This window comes from Trichosurus vulpecula, chromosome 5 (assembly GCF_011100635.1).
Source record: "Trichosurus vulpecula isolate mTriVul1 chromosome 5, mTriVul1.pri, whole genome shotgun sequence".
Lineage (NCBI taxonomy): Eukaryota > Metazoa > Chordata > Mammalia > Diprotodontia > Phalangeridae > Trichosurus > Trichosurus vulpecula.
The window spans coordinates 187,776,468-187,790,431 of record NC_050577.1 but is presented as its reverse complement, the minus strand read 5'-3'; the positions used below and the strand labels follow the sequence as shown (position 1 = coordinate 187,790,431).

The 13,964-nt window shown below is 36.9% G+C and overlaps 1 pseudogene; it reads right to left on the bottom strand.

The window, feature by feature from the left end:
- Positions 1-11,924, bottom strand: part of LOC118851138 — a 12,311-nt pseudogene extending 387 nt beyond the window's left edge.
- Positions 11,925-13,964: the final 2,040 nt, after the last annotated feature.

Here is a 13,964-nt window from a genome sequence, read left to right as displayed (position 1 = left end):
TAATTTAAACATATTGATGCATTAATTTTCAAGATATTGTAAGGAAAAGATACTAAATAACTGGCCAAAATGATATATAGTATTGCTACCAAAATAATGTAATGAAGAGGATATGAAAAACGACTTCCTTTTGTGTCTACTTTCTCACCTCTACAAAATCTTATGAAAATGATCTCACGCATCAATGGCATTCTTGATAAAATGATGAGAAGAGAACAGTCATGTTTTCTCAAATTAAATTCTATAGCTCACTACATTTTTACAGTCACACAATTTAATGAAGATTCAGAAAAGACAAAACTCTATAGATTATTTTAGTTTGATTATTTCAAAGAGTATTTGATAGGATCACTGAATTTCAGATATGCTACTTCAGTGATCATCTAGTTCAACACATAATCCCCCAAAGAACCTCTTCTATGCCTTGCCCAACAAGTGGTGATCCAGTTTTCGTTTTGAGAGCTATAGTAACCCATCACTTCCCAAGGCAGTTCTTTCCATATTTGGAAATGGAAGGGGAAAACAAAACCTCCAAAGCCAGGCCTCCCATGTAAGAATTCACTTTTCTTATTAAATTTCATATTCTATATTTTAATATCTCTGAATTCCCACCTTAGTTTGAGACCAACTGTTGTCTCTTAATATGGTACTAAGGTAAGTCTCATATTTACCAGGTCTCCCTAACCCAGCTTCTTTTCTCCCTACCCACAATCTGAGGAGTCCCAGGCACATCTTCCTTACTTAATCCTTAGGGATTAGCTTTTTGTAAAAGGAGGCAAAGCTGACCTTGGGTCCTGATTAAATCTGGTTGCATAAAAAGTTGAAGCCACAGACAAAGTCAAGACATTTACATGTCAAGACAATTTTTAGCTTTGATCTTTAAATTTTTTATTATTTTATTTTTCTCCAGTTACATGTAAAAACAATTTGTAACATTCATTTCTAAAACTCTGAGTTCCAAATTCTCTCCCTTCCTCCATCCCCACCCTGCTCATTGGGAAGGCAAGCAATTTGATAAAGGTTATACATTTGTAGTTATGCAAAATGTAGCCATAATAGCCATGTTGTGAAAGAAAACATAGACAAAAAAAACAATCTCAAGAAAAGTAAAGTAAAAAAAAATTATGTTTCAAATTGTATTCAGACATCATCAGTTCTTTCTCTGGGGGTGGATGGCATTTTTCTTCATAACTCCTTCAGTTGTCTTGGATCATTGTTTTGGTGAGAACAGCTGATTCATTTACAGCTGATCATCTTACAATATTGCTGTTACTTTGTATGTAGGACATTTCCCTTTGCATATAAGTCTTTCCAAGTATCTTCTGAGAGCATCCTGCTCATCACTTCTTATAGCACAATAGTAGTCCACCATAATCATATGCCACAGTTTGTTCAGCCATTTCCCAATTGATGGGCATCCTCCGAATTTCCAATTCTTTGCCAACAGAAAAGAGCTACTATAAATATTTTCCTACATATAGGCCTTTTTTTTTGTTTGGGGGATACAGACCTAGTAGTAGTATCACTAGGTCAAAGGATATGCATGGTTTTATATCTCTTTGGGCATAGTTCTGAACTGATCTACAGAATGGTTGAATCAGTTCAAAACTCCTCCAACAGAGCATTTACACCTCATTTTCCCTACATCCTTGCCACCATTTGTCATTTTTCCTTTTCTGTCCTATTAGCCAGTCTAATAGGTATGAGGTAGTACCTAATTGTTTTATTTTGCATCTCTCCAATCAAAAGTGAGTTAGAGCATTTTTTAATATGATTACAGATAGCTTTGATTGTTTCATCTGAAAACTGATCATACCTTTTTATCATTTATCAATTAAGGAATGGCTCTTATTTTTATAAATATGACTCAGTTCTCTACATGTTTAAGAATTGAGGAATTTATCAGAAAATTTTTTTTCAAAGAATTTTTTCCACAGTTACTGTTGCTAACTGTATTTCTCTCCATCCTATTTCCCACCTTTTTTATTCTATTGTCTTTCTCCTTTCACCCTGTCCCTCTTCAAAAGTGTTTTGCTTTGGACTATCCTTTCCCCCAATCTACCATCCTTTCTATCAGCCTCCCCCACCTTCACTTATCTTCTTCATCTCCTACTTTACTATAGGGTATAATAGATTTCTATATCCAACTGAGTATGTATATTATTCTTTTTTGAGCCGATTCTGATGAGAGTAAGGTTCACTCATACCTCTTCATCTTCTCCCCTTCCCCTAAAAGCATTTTCTTGCCTTTTTTATACCAAATAATTAATCCCATTATACCTCTCCCTTTCCCCTTCTCCCAGTATATCCCTCTCTTGCTCCTTAATTTTATTTTAGATATCATTCCTACATATTCAACTCATATCTATGCCCTCTGTCTATATATACTCTTCCTATTTGCCCTAATAATGATAAAGTTCTTATGAGTTACAAGTATCATCTTTCCATGTAAGAATGTAAACAGTTTAACCGTATAAAGTCCCTTATACTTTCCCTTTCCTGTTTATCTTTTAATGCTTCTCTTGAGACTTGTATTTGACAGTCAAATTTTTTATACAGCTCTGGTCTTTTAATCAAGAATGCTTATCTTCTCTTTCACTGAATATCCCTTTCCACTCTAAAGGATTATACTCAATTTTTCTGGGTAGGTGATTCTTGGTTATAATTCTTGCTTCTTTGCCCTCTGGAATACCATATTCCAAGTCCCCCAATACTTTAATGCAGAAGCTACTAAATCTTCTGTTATACTGACTGTAGCTCCACCATACTTGAATTGTTTCTTTCTGTCTGCTTGTAGTATTGTCTCCTTGACTTGGGAGCTCTGGAATTTGGCTATAATATTCTTGAGAGTTTTCATTTGGCATCTTTTTCAGGAGGTGATGGGTGGACTTTTTCAATTTATATTTTGCCATCTGGTTCTAGGATATCAGGGCAATTTTCCTTGATAACTTCTTGAAAGATGATGTGTAGACTCTTTTTTTTCATCATGGATTTCAGATAGTCCAATAATTTTTAAGTTGTCTCTCCTGGACCTATTTTCAAGGTCAGTTGTTTATAAAATGAATTATTTCACATTGTCTTCTATCTTTTTATTCTTTTGGCTTGGTTTTATTGTTTTTTGATTTCTCACAAAGTCATCAGCTTCCACTTGCTCCATCTAATTTTTAAGGAATTACTTTCTTCAGTGAGCTTTTGCACATCCTTTTCCATTTGTCCAATTCTGGATTTTAAGGCATTCTCCTCCTCATTGACTTTTTATACATCTTTTTACAATTTGGCCTTGTCTGTTTGTTAAAGGTGCTATTTTCTTTAGTATTTTTTGTGTCTCCTTTACCAAGGTGTTTTCATGATTTTCTTGCATCACTCTCACTTTTCTTTCTAATTTTTTCTCTACCTCTCTTACCTGATTTTCTTTTTTAAAAAATAAATTTATTTTTTATTTTTAATTTACAACACTCAGTTCCACAAATTTTTGGGTTCCAAATTTTAGCTCTCTCCTACTCCTCCCTTCTACCCCCCAAGACAGCATGTAATCCAATGTAGGTTCTACATATACCTTCACATTGAACTTATTTACATAATAGTCCAGTTGTAAAGAAGAATTATAACTAATGGACTGAATCATGAGAAAGAAGAAATGAAACCAAAACAGAGGGGAAAAAAAGAGAGCAAATAGTTTGCCTCAATATGCATTCAGACTCCATAATTCTTTCTCTGGATGTGCATAGCTTTTTTTCCATCATGAGTCTTTTGGAACTGTCTTTGAACCTTGCATTGATGAGAGGAGTCAAGTCTATCAAAGTTAGTCCTTAGAGATACCATGTGTCTGCAGTCATGTATAATGAGCTCCTGGTTCTGCTCCCCTCACTCAGCATCATTTTATATAAGTCTTTCCATGTTAAAATGAAGTCTGTCTGCTCCTCATTTCTTATAGCACAATAATATTCCACTACATTCATATACCACAATTTGTTTAGCCATTCCCCAATTGATGGGCATCCCTTGACTTCCAATTCTTTTCCACCACAAAAACTGCTGCTATAAATATTTTTGTACATATTGGCTCCTTTCCCACTTTTATGATGTCTTTGGGATATAGCCCTAGAAGTGGTATTGCTGGGTCAAAGGGGTATGCATGTTTTTATAGCCCTTTGGGCATAGTTCCAAATTGCTGTCTAGAATGGCTGGATCTGTTTACAACTCCACCAACAATGCAACAACGTTCCAATTTTTCCACTTCTTCTCCAGCATTTATCATTTTCCTGTTTTGTCATGTTAGCCAAACTGACGGGAGAGATGTGGTACCTAAGAGTTGTTTTTATTTGCATTTCTCTAATCAATAATTTAGGGTATTTTTTCATTTGCCTACAGATATCTTTAATTTCTTCCTCTGAAAATTGTCTGTTCATATCCTTTGACTATTTCTCAATTGGGGAATGGCTTGTATTTCTACAAATTTGGCTCAGGTCCCTGTATATTTCATATATGAGACCTTTATCAGAGACACTGGTTATAAAAATTTTTTCCCAATCTTCTGCTTCCCTCCTAATCTTTGTTGCATTGGCTTTGTTTATACAAAAAACTTTTCAATATAACATAATCAAAATTATCCATTTTGCATTTTGTAATGCTCTCTATCTCTTGTTGGGTCATGAATTCTTCCCTTTCCCATAAATCTGACAGGTAAACTATTCAATGATCTTCCAAACTGCATATAGTATCAGCCTTTATTCCTAAATCATGAACCCATTTTGACTTTATTTTGGAATACAGTGTAAGAGAGTGGTCTATGCCCAGTTTCTGCCATACCATTTCCCATATTTCCCACTAGTTTTTGTGAAATAGTGAATTTTTCACCCAGAAGCTAGATTCTTTGGATTTATCAAAGAGTAGAATGCTATAATCATTGACTACTGCATCTTGTGTACGTAACCTATTCCACTGATCCACCACTGTTTCTTAGCCAGTACCAAGTAGTTTGGATGACTGCTGCTTTATAGTATAGTTTAACATCTTGTTGGCTAGGCCCCCTTCCCTAGCATTTGTTTTCATTAATTCCCTTGACCCTACAATAATGTTGCTAGTAGCAACTGCAGCTGTGTAAGACCAACAACAGCAGCACACAGGAAAAACTTCCAACACAGGTTCTTTGATCAGTTTTTCTAAGGAAAGCAACTTTAAGGGGTTAATAATCTCAGTTTAATCAAACATACATATATCATTCACTTAGTTCAGGGGCAAATGATCAGGCCTCTGAGCTTCAGGGCAAATACAAACAGAAATTACCAATCACATATTTGTATGTACTTTATATAAATAGATCAAGTAACACAAACCAGTCTATCCAGCACCAACATCTGGGTTTCAAAGCTGGGGGGGAGCATATTTCAAGGGCTTGACCAGAGTATTGTCACCCTTTCAATGAGTGTACCCCCAAAAGTGAAACACTAATTTTCTAGTACATATGAGTGCTTGAGGCTCACCATTTAGAGTGTGAGAAATCACTATCACCACAGTGTGAGAAAGCTCCAACCACCTGCACCACATCATATACAATTTAATGACTCTCCATTGTTTCAGTGTTGAGAAACACTCCAAGATAAAAAATATCCCACTTTACCTGCCCCATTCAAACAAAAACTAGACTCACTAAAGGCACTTAAGAACAGCAAAAAATCTTGCCCTGATTACCGTTGCAATTGGAGATTTTAATTTGTCCTTTTTCTAGTTTTTTTTATTTAGTTGCATGCCAAATTTATTGAATGTTCATTTACTAATTTATTGATGTAAGAATTTAAAGAAATACATTTTCCCCTAAGTACTACTTTGGCTGCATCCCATAAATACTGTTATGTTGTTTCATTATTGTCATTCTTTTTAATGAAATTATTAATTGTTTCTATGATTTGTTCTTTAACTGGCTTGTTCTTTAGGATTAGATTATTTACTTTCCAATTAATTTTTAATCTATCTTTCCATTGCCCCTTTGTTGAATTTAATTTTTATTGCTTTATGGTCCAAAAATAATATTTTTAATATTTATGCCTTTCCACATTTGATTTTGAGGTTTTTGTGTCCTAATACATGGTCAGTTTTTGTGTTGGTTCCATGTGCTGCTAAGAACAAAAAGATATTTTCCTTTCTGTTCCTGTTCAGTTTCCTCCAAAGGTCTGTCATATCCAATTCTTCTAATATTCGATTTACCTCCTTAATTTCTTTCTTGTTTAACTTTTGGTTTGATGTATGGAGTTCTGAGAGGGGACAGTTGAGGTTCCCCACAAGTATAATTTTGCTATCTATTTCTTCCTGTAACTCACTTCACTTCTCCTTTAAGAGTTTAGATGCTATGCCACTTGGTGTATATATGTTCAGTATTGATACTGCTTCATTGTCTATGGTACCTTTTAGCAAGATCTCATTTTCTTCCTCTTAATTAGGTCTTTTTTTGCTTTTACTTTGTCTGAGATTAGGATTGCTGCCTCTACTTTTTGTTTTTAACTTCAGCTGAAGCATGATAGATTCTGCTCCTGTCCCTTTACTTTCTGTGTGTCTCTCTGCTTCAAATGTGTTTCTTGTAAACAAAATGTTGTAGGATTCTGGTTTTTGATCCACTTTGCTGCCTGCTTCCATTTTATGGGAGAATTCATCCCATTCACATTCACAGTATATTTGCCTCCATCTATTTTTTCTCCTATTTCTCCTCTCTCTCCTTTGACCCTTTCCCTCCTCACCAGTGTTTTGCTTCCATCTACCACTTCCAAAATATCTGTCCTTCCTTCTTCCAGTCCCTCCCCCCTCACCTTTATTTAATCTCCTCCTCTCCTACTTCACTGTCAGGTAAGATAGATTTCTATATTCAACTGATTTGGCATATAATTCCTTCTTTGAGCAAAAATTGATGAAAGTAAGTTTCAAGCAATGCCCATTGCCCACCCTCCCATCTTCCCCTCAATTGTAATATGTCTTTTGCATCTCTTCATGTCAAAAAATTTACTCCATTCTAAATCTTCCTTCCTTTTGCACTCATTGCTCTTCTCTTTCTCATCCCTTAATTTTTTATGTCATTCCCTTCAATTAACCTTATGCCAATACCATTTGTCTATATGTATTCATTCTAGCTGTTACTAGTAATACAATTTTAAATTTTTCATCCTTAAATGCATTTATTTTGAGAACTTAAAATCTGCACATTTATAAACAAAAATATGGACTTTTAAAAAATCTCATGATATTTCATTATTTTTATCTTCTCCACTAATATTCTATCAATGATTGGTACTGTCAGAAAAACTGAAGAGCCATTCACAGAAAAAACAAACAAACCAAAGAAATTAAAACTAAATTATCTTTCTTGGTTCAGCTATAGCAACTGAAAAAAATTTTTCATTTGGAAAAGTGTTTTAAAAACTTTTGCATTTATATAATTCTGTATTTCAAAATGGCAATGCACTTAAAATAACGATAAAGTAAATTAATGTCCCCAAAATGCACCCTAGCAAAGAAGACTTTCAATGTCTGCTATCCCATGCTAATGACATTTGGCTACAGTGTTTCATTTTCAAAGGAAGAAATCTAATCTGGTTGGCAATTTCAACAATTCAGTTCTAAAAAGAACCTAGTCTTTTCAAAAGGCACCAAAGGCACTTTAAGAATGGCTCTAGTATGTTCCACAATGACATTCTGGATCAGAGACAGCATCTGGCTGAACAACCAGTTTCCTCGGTAAAAGAAGAGTCCAGCTGAGGTAGCATTCTGTATTGCCCCAAGCACTAGCAGGCCAAGAGCTTTTTTATATTTATTTTAAACATAAAAGTAAACTAGTAGAGAATGGCCTTAAAAAAGAGCTCAATCCATTTTAAGCAAGATTTTTTTTCTTTAAACAATTTCTTGATAAACCATCTAAGCAACAGGTCCAAAAACACCAGGAACCATCTTAGAGGATTTGAACATCAAAATATTGCCAAAGAGCTCTGCACAATTCTACCTTTGAGGTCAGATCCACAGACTTGTTCTAGGTCAGATCCACAGATTGTTCTAGCAATCAAGCCACATTCTACATAAGAGAGGGAACTTTTGAGAACTCAATGTCAGGTTCATTAGTAGATTTTTCCAAAAATAGGAAAATATACACTGATAAACTTTAGATTTTAGAAAAAGCTGGATGCAGTATACAACATTTTTAAAAGCCAAATATATAAAGCCAAATTATATAAAATAAATCCCTCAAAGTTTAGACTTTCAAAAAAGGGTAGAGATGACAAATCAGGTTAAAGGTGAAGTTTTAAATTAAGCCTACTGGAAACCCACTGTCAAGTTTTACCATTGAAGTAAGAAAGAAGTGCTGGACAGACAGAATGCCATACCCCGGGAAGAGCTGATTGATGATGGTTTGCTGTGGCTAATTCATTTGCATATTATATTGTAAGATTTACCCACATCATACTGGGTAGCTGTACACCTCAGCTGAGGAAGGATAGGTCCAAACAATCCTTGCAAACCTTATGCTGACACACAGTGGTAAGTGGCTGAAACACTACCTCTTGACAGCAAATATACAGGAAAGTTTCTTCCACTTTATTAAGGAATTTTAGCCAATCCTTCCGTGCACCTAATACTTCATTCCATAGTTTTTTTTTCATTTTATATGTATATATATATATATATATATATATATATATATATATCACAAATATATAACAAATATATGTGTATATATATGTGTGTGGTGTGTGTATATATACATATACATATATATATACATATACACTCCTTCCCCTTTCCTTTCCTTGGAGATGCCAATTTCTCATCATCGCTCTTATTATCTTCTTTTTCTTTCTCTTTGTTAGCAACTTCTCCCAAATATCCTTCAGGATACTGCACTGTTAAGGTGAGGCTCTTCATCCTGTCTTTCCCTTCTCCCAGGTTCATCATCATCCCTCCTGAGGAGGTAACACCATATAAGGAAACCAGACTTTCCTTTTTTCTGGACACTACTCCACTACTTGTATATTCCATCACATCAATTCCCTTCAGCTGGGGCATATTTGCTGTGTTTCCCTCCCTTAATGTTCCTTACCACCCTGACTTATTTCCCAGCTTGCCAGTCCTTGGCGAGGAGCTGAAGCTTCACCTCAGTCATTGATAGGAACACTGCAGATCAAAGAGAGAGCTCTGTTCATGTTGGTGAGTTGTTGACAGGACTAGTCTACAACCCATTTGCTGCCAGAAAGATCTCTGCCCCTGCTTCCCATATAAGTGAAAGACTTGCCATGGTCTATGTTATCTTCATAGCCCCTTGCCTACACCAGAGAGTAGGCACCATCATTGCTTCTGCTCTGTATACCAGCCACACGGGACCTACGGACACCAGATTTATTCACCTACACTCTGAACTTCAACATGGTGCCAACAGGAATGCCAGTGATTGGTTCATAGTAATTAGAATGCACAATAGTGTATACACTTCCTTGTGTGACCCACACATGCATACCCTTGCCCCAGTCTCTTTCAGATGACAATGTAGGAGGTGCCATATTTGCCTTCTTTTTGCTCTCTATTAGCTCCTTCCCTGCCAAAACCATGTCACTGGCATCATTCCAACATTCAGGGCCATACCAGTCATGAATCATCTAGAGTCCAGTTCAGTGTGGAGCTGATACAGTAGCTGTGGAAGGCCGTGTCATGATCATCATGTATTAGCTGCTTGTCAGGGTTGTGCTTTCTCTGCACACCTAGTAGGCACACATTCTGAAGGTCTTACTGGGGTTATCTTTAGAGTGTTTGCAAATAGGGCCACTCTGTCTTTCCAAAACCAACTGGGCTTGCACTGCCAGTGTGCTCAATTTTGTAAACTTCATTCATAAGTTATTCTACAGTTATTCAGAGAATTCTCAGCATCCCCAATTACTAAGTTTGCAGAGATCTCTTTAACAGTTCTACTTCTCATTTTCCAAGAATCTCAGCATCATACCAAAAGCCCATCTCCTTGGGCTCATGAAGATTATAGCTCATCTTCACAATTTGTCCAACTTCCAGCTATTGTCCAGGTCCAAGTTCTTACATCTTTTGAACTCAACATCATGACACCATTTTCTGGAGTTTTTACATTTCAAATGATAGACAGTATCCTCTTCATCACTTGGCCATTCACTGGCTGCTGCTCTTTCTTTCATTGTAACATTTATCAGTATGGCTTCAAACCATGCTCACATGTTCATATCCTGGGCCTCTACATATTTATTGATCTGTGAGTTCTCTGTCCAAAGGAATATAAATTTTGATCACTGAAATCTAGGGGAAGATCTCTTAGAGATATAATTTTTAATAATCACAAGTATATTCCCATGTAAGGATGTAAACAGTTTAGCTCTACTGAATCCCTTATGCTTTCTTTTTCCTTTTTACCTGTTTATGCTTCTAATGGGTTTTAATATTAGAGATCAAATATTTGGTTTAATCCTGATCTTCTCCTTATGAAAGCTTGAGATCCTTCTATTTCAATGAATGACCATTTTCCCCCGTTGATGTATTATGCTTAATTTTGCTGAGTAAGTGATTCTTGGTTGTAGTTCTGCCTCCTTTGTTTTCTGGAATATCCTGTTCCATAATCTCTGATCTTTTAGGTTGCATCTGCCAAAGTCCTGTGTAATCCTGATTCTGGCTCCCTGATATTTGAATCATTTCTTTCTGGCCACTTGTAGTATTTTTTCCTTGACCTGATAATTCTTAAATTTCCTTGGGGTTTTTATTTTGGGATCTCTTTCACAAGGTGATCAGTGGATTCTTTTAATGCTTATTTTGCCCTCTGGTTCCAAGACATCAGGGTAATTTTCCTTGATAATTTCTTGAAAGATGCTGTCCAGATCCTCCATTTCATTGTGGCTTTCTGGTAGCATAATGATTCTCATATTGTTGCTCCTGGATCTATTTTCCACATCAGTTATTTTTCCCATGAGGTATTTTATATTTTCTTCTATTTTTTCATTGTCTTGTATTTTTTGATTGATTCTTGATGTGTCATAGACTCATTAGCTTCCACTTGCCCAAATCTAACTTTTAAGGTGTAGTTTTCCTCAATTAGCCTTTATACTTTCTTTTCTATTTGGCCAATTGTATTTTTTAAGGAATTGTTTTCTTCCATGGATTTTTGTATCTCCTTTTCCATTTGGCCAATCTCTTTTTTTTTAAGTAGTTGTTTTCTTTTTCCAAGCTGTTGAGCCTTTTCTTCATAATTCTCTTGCATCACTTATTTATTTTCCCAATTTCTATTCTACCTGTCCTATATGATTTTTAAGCTTCTTTTTGAGCTCTTCCATGAGTGATTTTGGGGCTTAAGACTACTTCCCATTTTTTTAGGGTTTTGCCCATCAGTATTTTGACATTATTCTCCTCTTCTAAGTTTGTATCTTGATCTTCCCTGTCAGAGTAATAACTCTCTACAGTCAGATTTTTTGTTGTTATTTTTTGCTCATTTTTTGGCCTTTTTCCTGTCTTTTAAGTTTTAGCTGTGCTCCCAGGGTAGAATAGGCATTGTCTCAGGCTTCTTGCGTCAGGTGCTTCAGGCCCTGGGTATTTACTTGGTGCTGCACTGATGTTGCTCTGAGGCCCATGGGTGGCCCAAAGCCCTTTGGTGCTGTTCTGAGGGCTATGGTGGCAGGGGGTGTAGCTGGCACTGCTGGAGTGTGTAGGGATCTAGAAGCTTACCTGATGCTAAGCTGGTCTCCTAGTGTTGGAGGCTGGCATGTACAGAGGTCCATGAGGTATTTCTATGTTTCCTGGGGATATGCTGAAGGATGTTACAGTCTGGCCACTAGAGGCTGCCCATCTTCCTGAGGCTATACTGAAGCATATGATGGTTCTTGGAGCTGGAGTCTGCCTGCTCCCCTGGCTATACTGAAGCATGTGGGGGGTCCTGGTGTTGGCATTTGCCTGTTGCACTGCGCTGGGGCTCAAGATCTACTGCTAGTTTACTGAAGTGGGGCTTGCTGCTGGCTTACTTACACATCCTGGACTGTGCTCTCCCTTTACCCAAGTGAGACAGACCTTTCCTGCAGATATTCCAATGTCTTGGGCTCGAAGATTGCTTCACCCTATCTTCTTGCTGGTTCTGCTGTTCCACGATTTTTTGAGGGTGCCATTTTATGGTTGTTTGGAGGTGAATATGGGAGAGTTATGAGTTATAGCAGTTTACTGCTTACTCTGCCATCTTGGCTCTTGGAAGTTTATCTATATCCTGCCCTAGTGACCAGAAAGAAATGGGAGGAGTGTCCAGAGAAATTAAGTGCCACTATATCCTTCTTACATATCCTTGCTGTTTTAATACAAAGCAAACCTCCTTTTCTTAACTATTCAATGATTTTCAAGTGTCTCATTTTGTCTCAAGATTGAATTTGAACTGTGCTGGAACTGAAGAGTGCTGGAGTTGGGGCTGCTTCTGACAGGTCTGATGGGAGAAGATGAGATCACTCAAAGAGTGGTGGCAAGGACAGAATGTGGCAGACCCATCCTCACTAAATGAGGTATGGATATGGATGATGTTTCCTGAAGGAGATGACGAAAGATCAATCATACAGGTAGGAAGAGAAACAGCAAAGAAGAGTGTCATAAAATCTAATGATGGAGAGCATACACAGGAAGAAGAGATGGTCAACAGTGTAGAAAATTAAATAAATTAAGAAGGATAAGGACTTTAAAAAATCATTGGATTGAACAATCATTTGTCAATTTAGAGAGAGAAGTTTCACTTAGTTGGATGTTGTAATGGTAATCAGGGCAGGAGTTTTTGCTATTAAGTGCCTTTGAGTCAGGCCTTTGTTTGAATGGGGCAGGTAAAGTGCGATCTTTTGTCTTGGAATGCTTCTAAGCACTAAGAGTCATTGATTTGTACGTGGTATGGTGCTTTCCCATACCCTGGATGGTGAGCCTTGAGCCCTTAGGGCTCTGAGCAGAGTATATGTGTTGGAAGGTTAGCGTTTGACTTATGGGGGCACAGTCATTAAAAGGGTGATAAGACTCTGGACAAGCCATTGAAATAACCCTTCCCCTGGCTTTGAAACCCAGATGTTGGTGCTTCTCTGGTAACTACATATTGCTATGGATACACTGATTTGTGTTATTTGCTCTGTTTATAATATATGCTTGTAATTTCTGTTTGTATTTTCCCTGAAGTTCAGGGGGCTGATCTTTTCCCCCTGAACTAAGTGAATGACATATGTATATTTAATCAAACTGAGACTGTTAACTCCTTAAAGTTGCTTTCTTTAGAAAAGCAGATCAAAGAACCTGTGTTGGCAGCCCTTCTGTGAGCTCTTCTTGTTGGTCTTATACAGCCACAGTAGCTGCTAGCAACATTGTTGTTACAGATGTGGGGAGCAAAATCCAGATTTCACATGACTAAGAATTTAGAGGGAGATGGGGAAGTTAATGAACATAGATGACTTTTTGTTGCAGGCTATGAAATGCATTACAAACATAGGAAGACAGGATATCCTCTTAGTAAAGTCAAGCGAAGGTCATTCTGGCCCCCTTCTCCCAATCCTGAATTCCACCTAGATGTTTTCATTGTGAGGATTGCCCTTCTCACTCTTCTTCTGACATTCTTGACTTTGTCACTATCCTGCAGCTGTTTTCAACTTCCTTAGGAGCCTGGGGCCTCTACAACCTGGAACACCCAATTGTTCCTATGATTTTCACACCCTGGAGCATCCCTCTACCATGACAGCTCTTTTTTCGCATTGGTGAGTTCATTCAATGGCCTCCATCTTGTGGAACGGGCCAGGCTGGCCAATCTTCATTATCCTCCTAGCTCTACTTATTATGTTTTAGACTCTGACAACATATATCTTTGAGGCTTCTTCCTTCACCACCCCAATTTTTCAGCTCCTTTTTGTGTGATATCTTCTTCCATTAAAATATAAGCTCCTTCAGGTCAGGAGCTTGTCTTTTTTTTTTTTGCTTGTATTTGT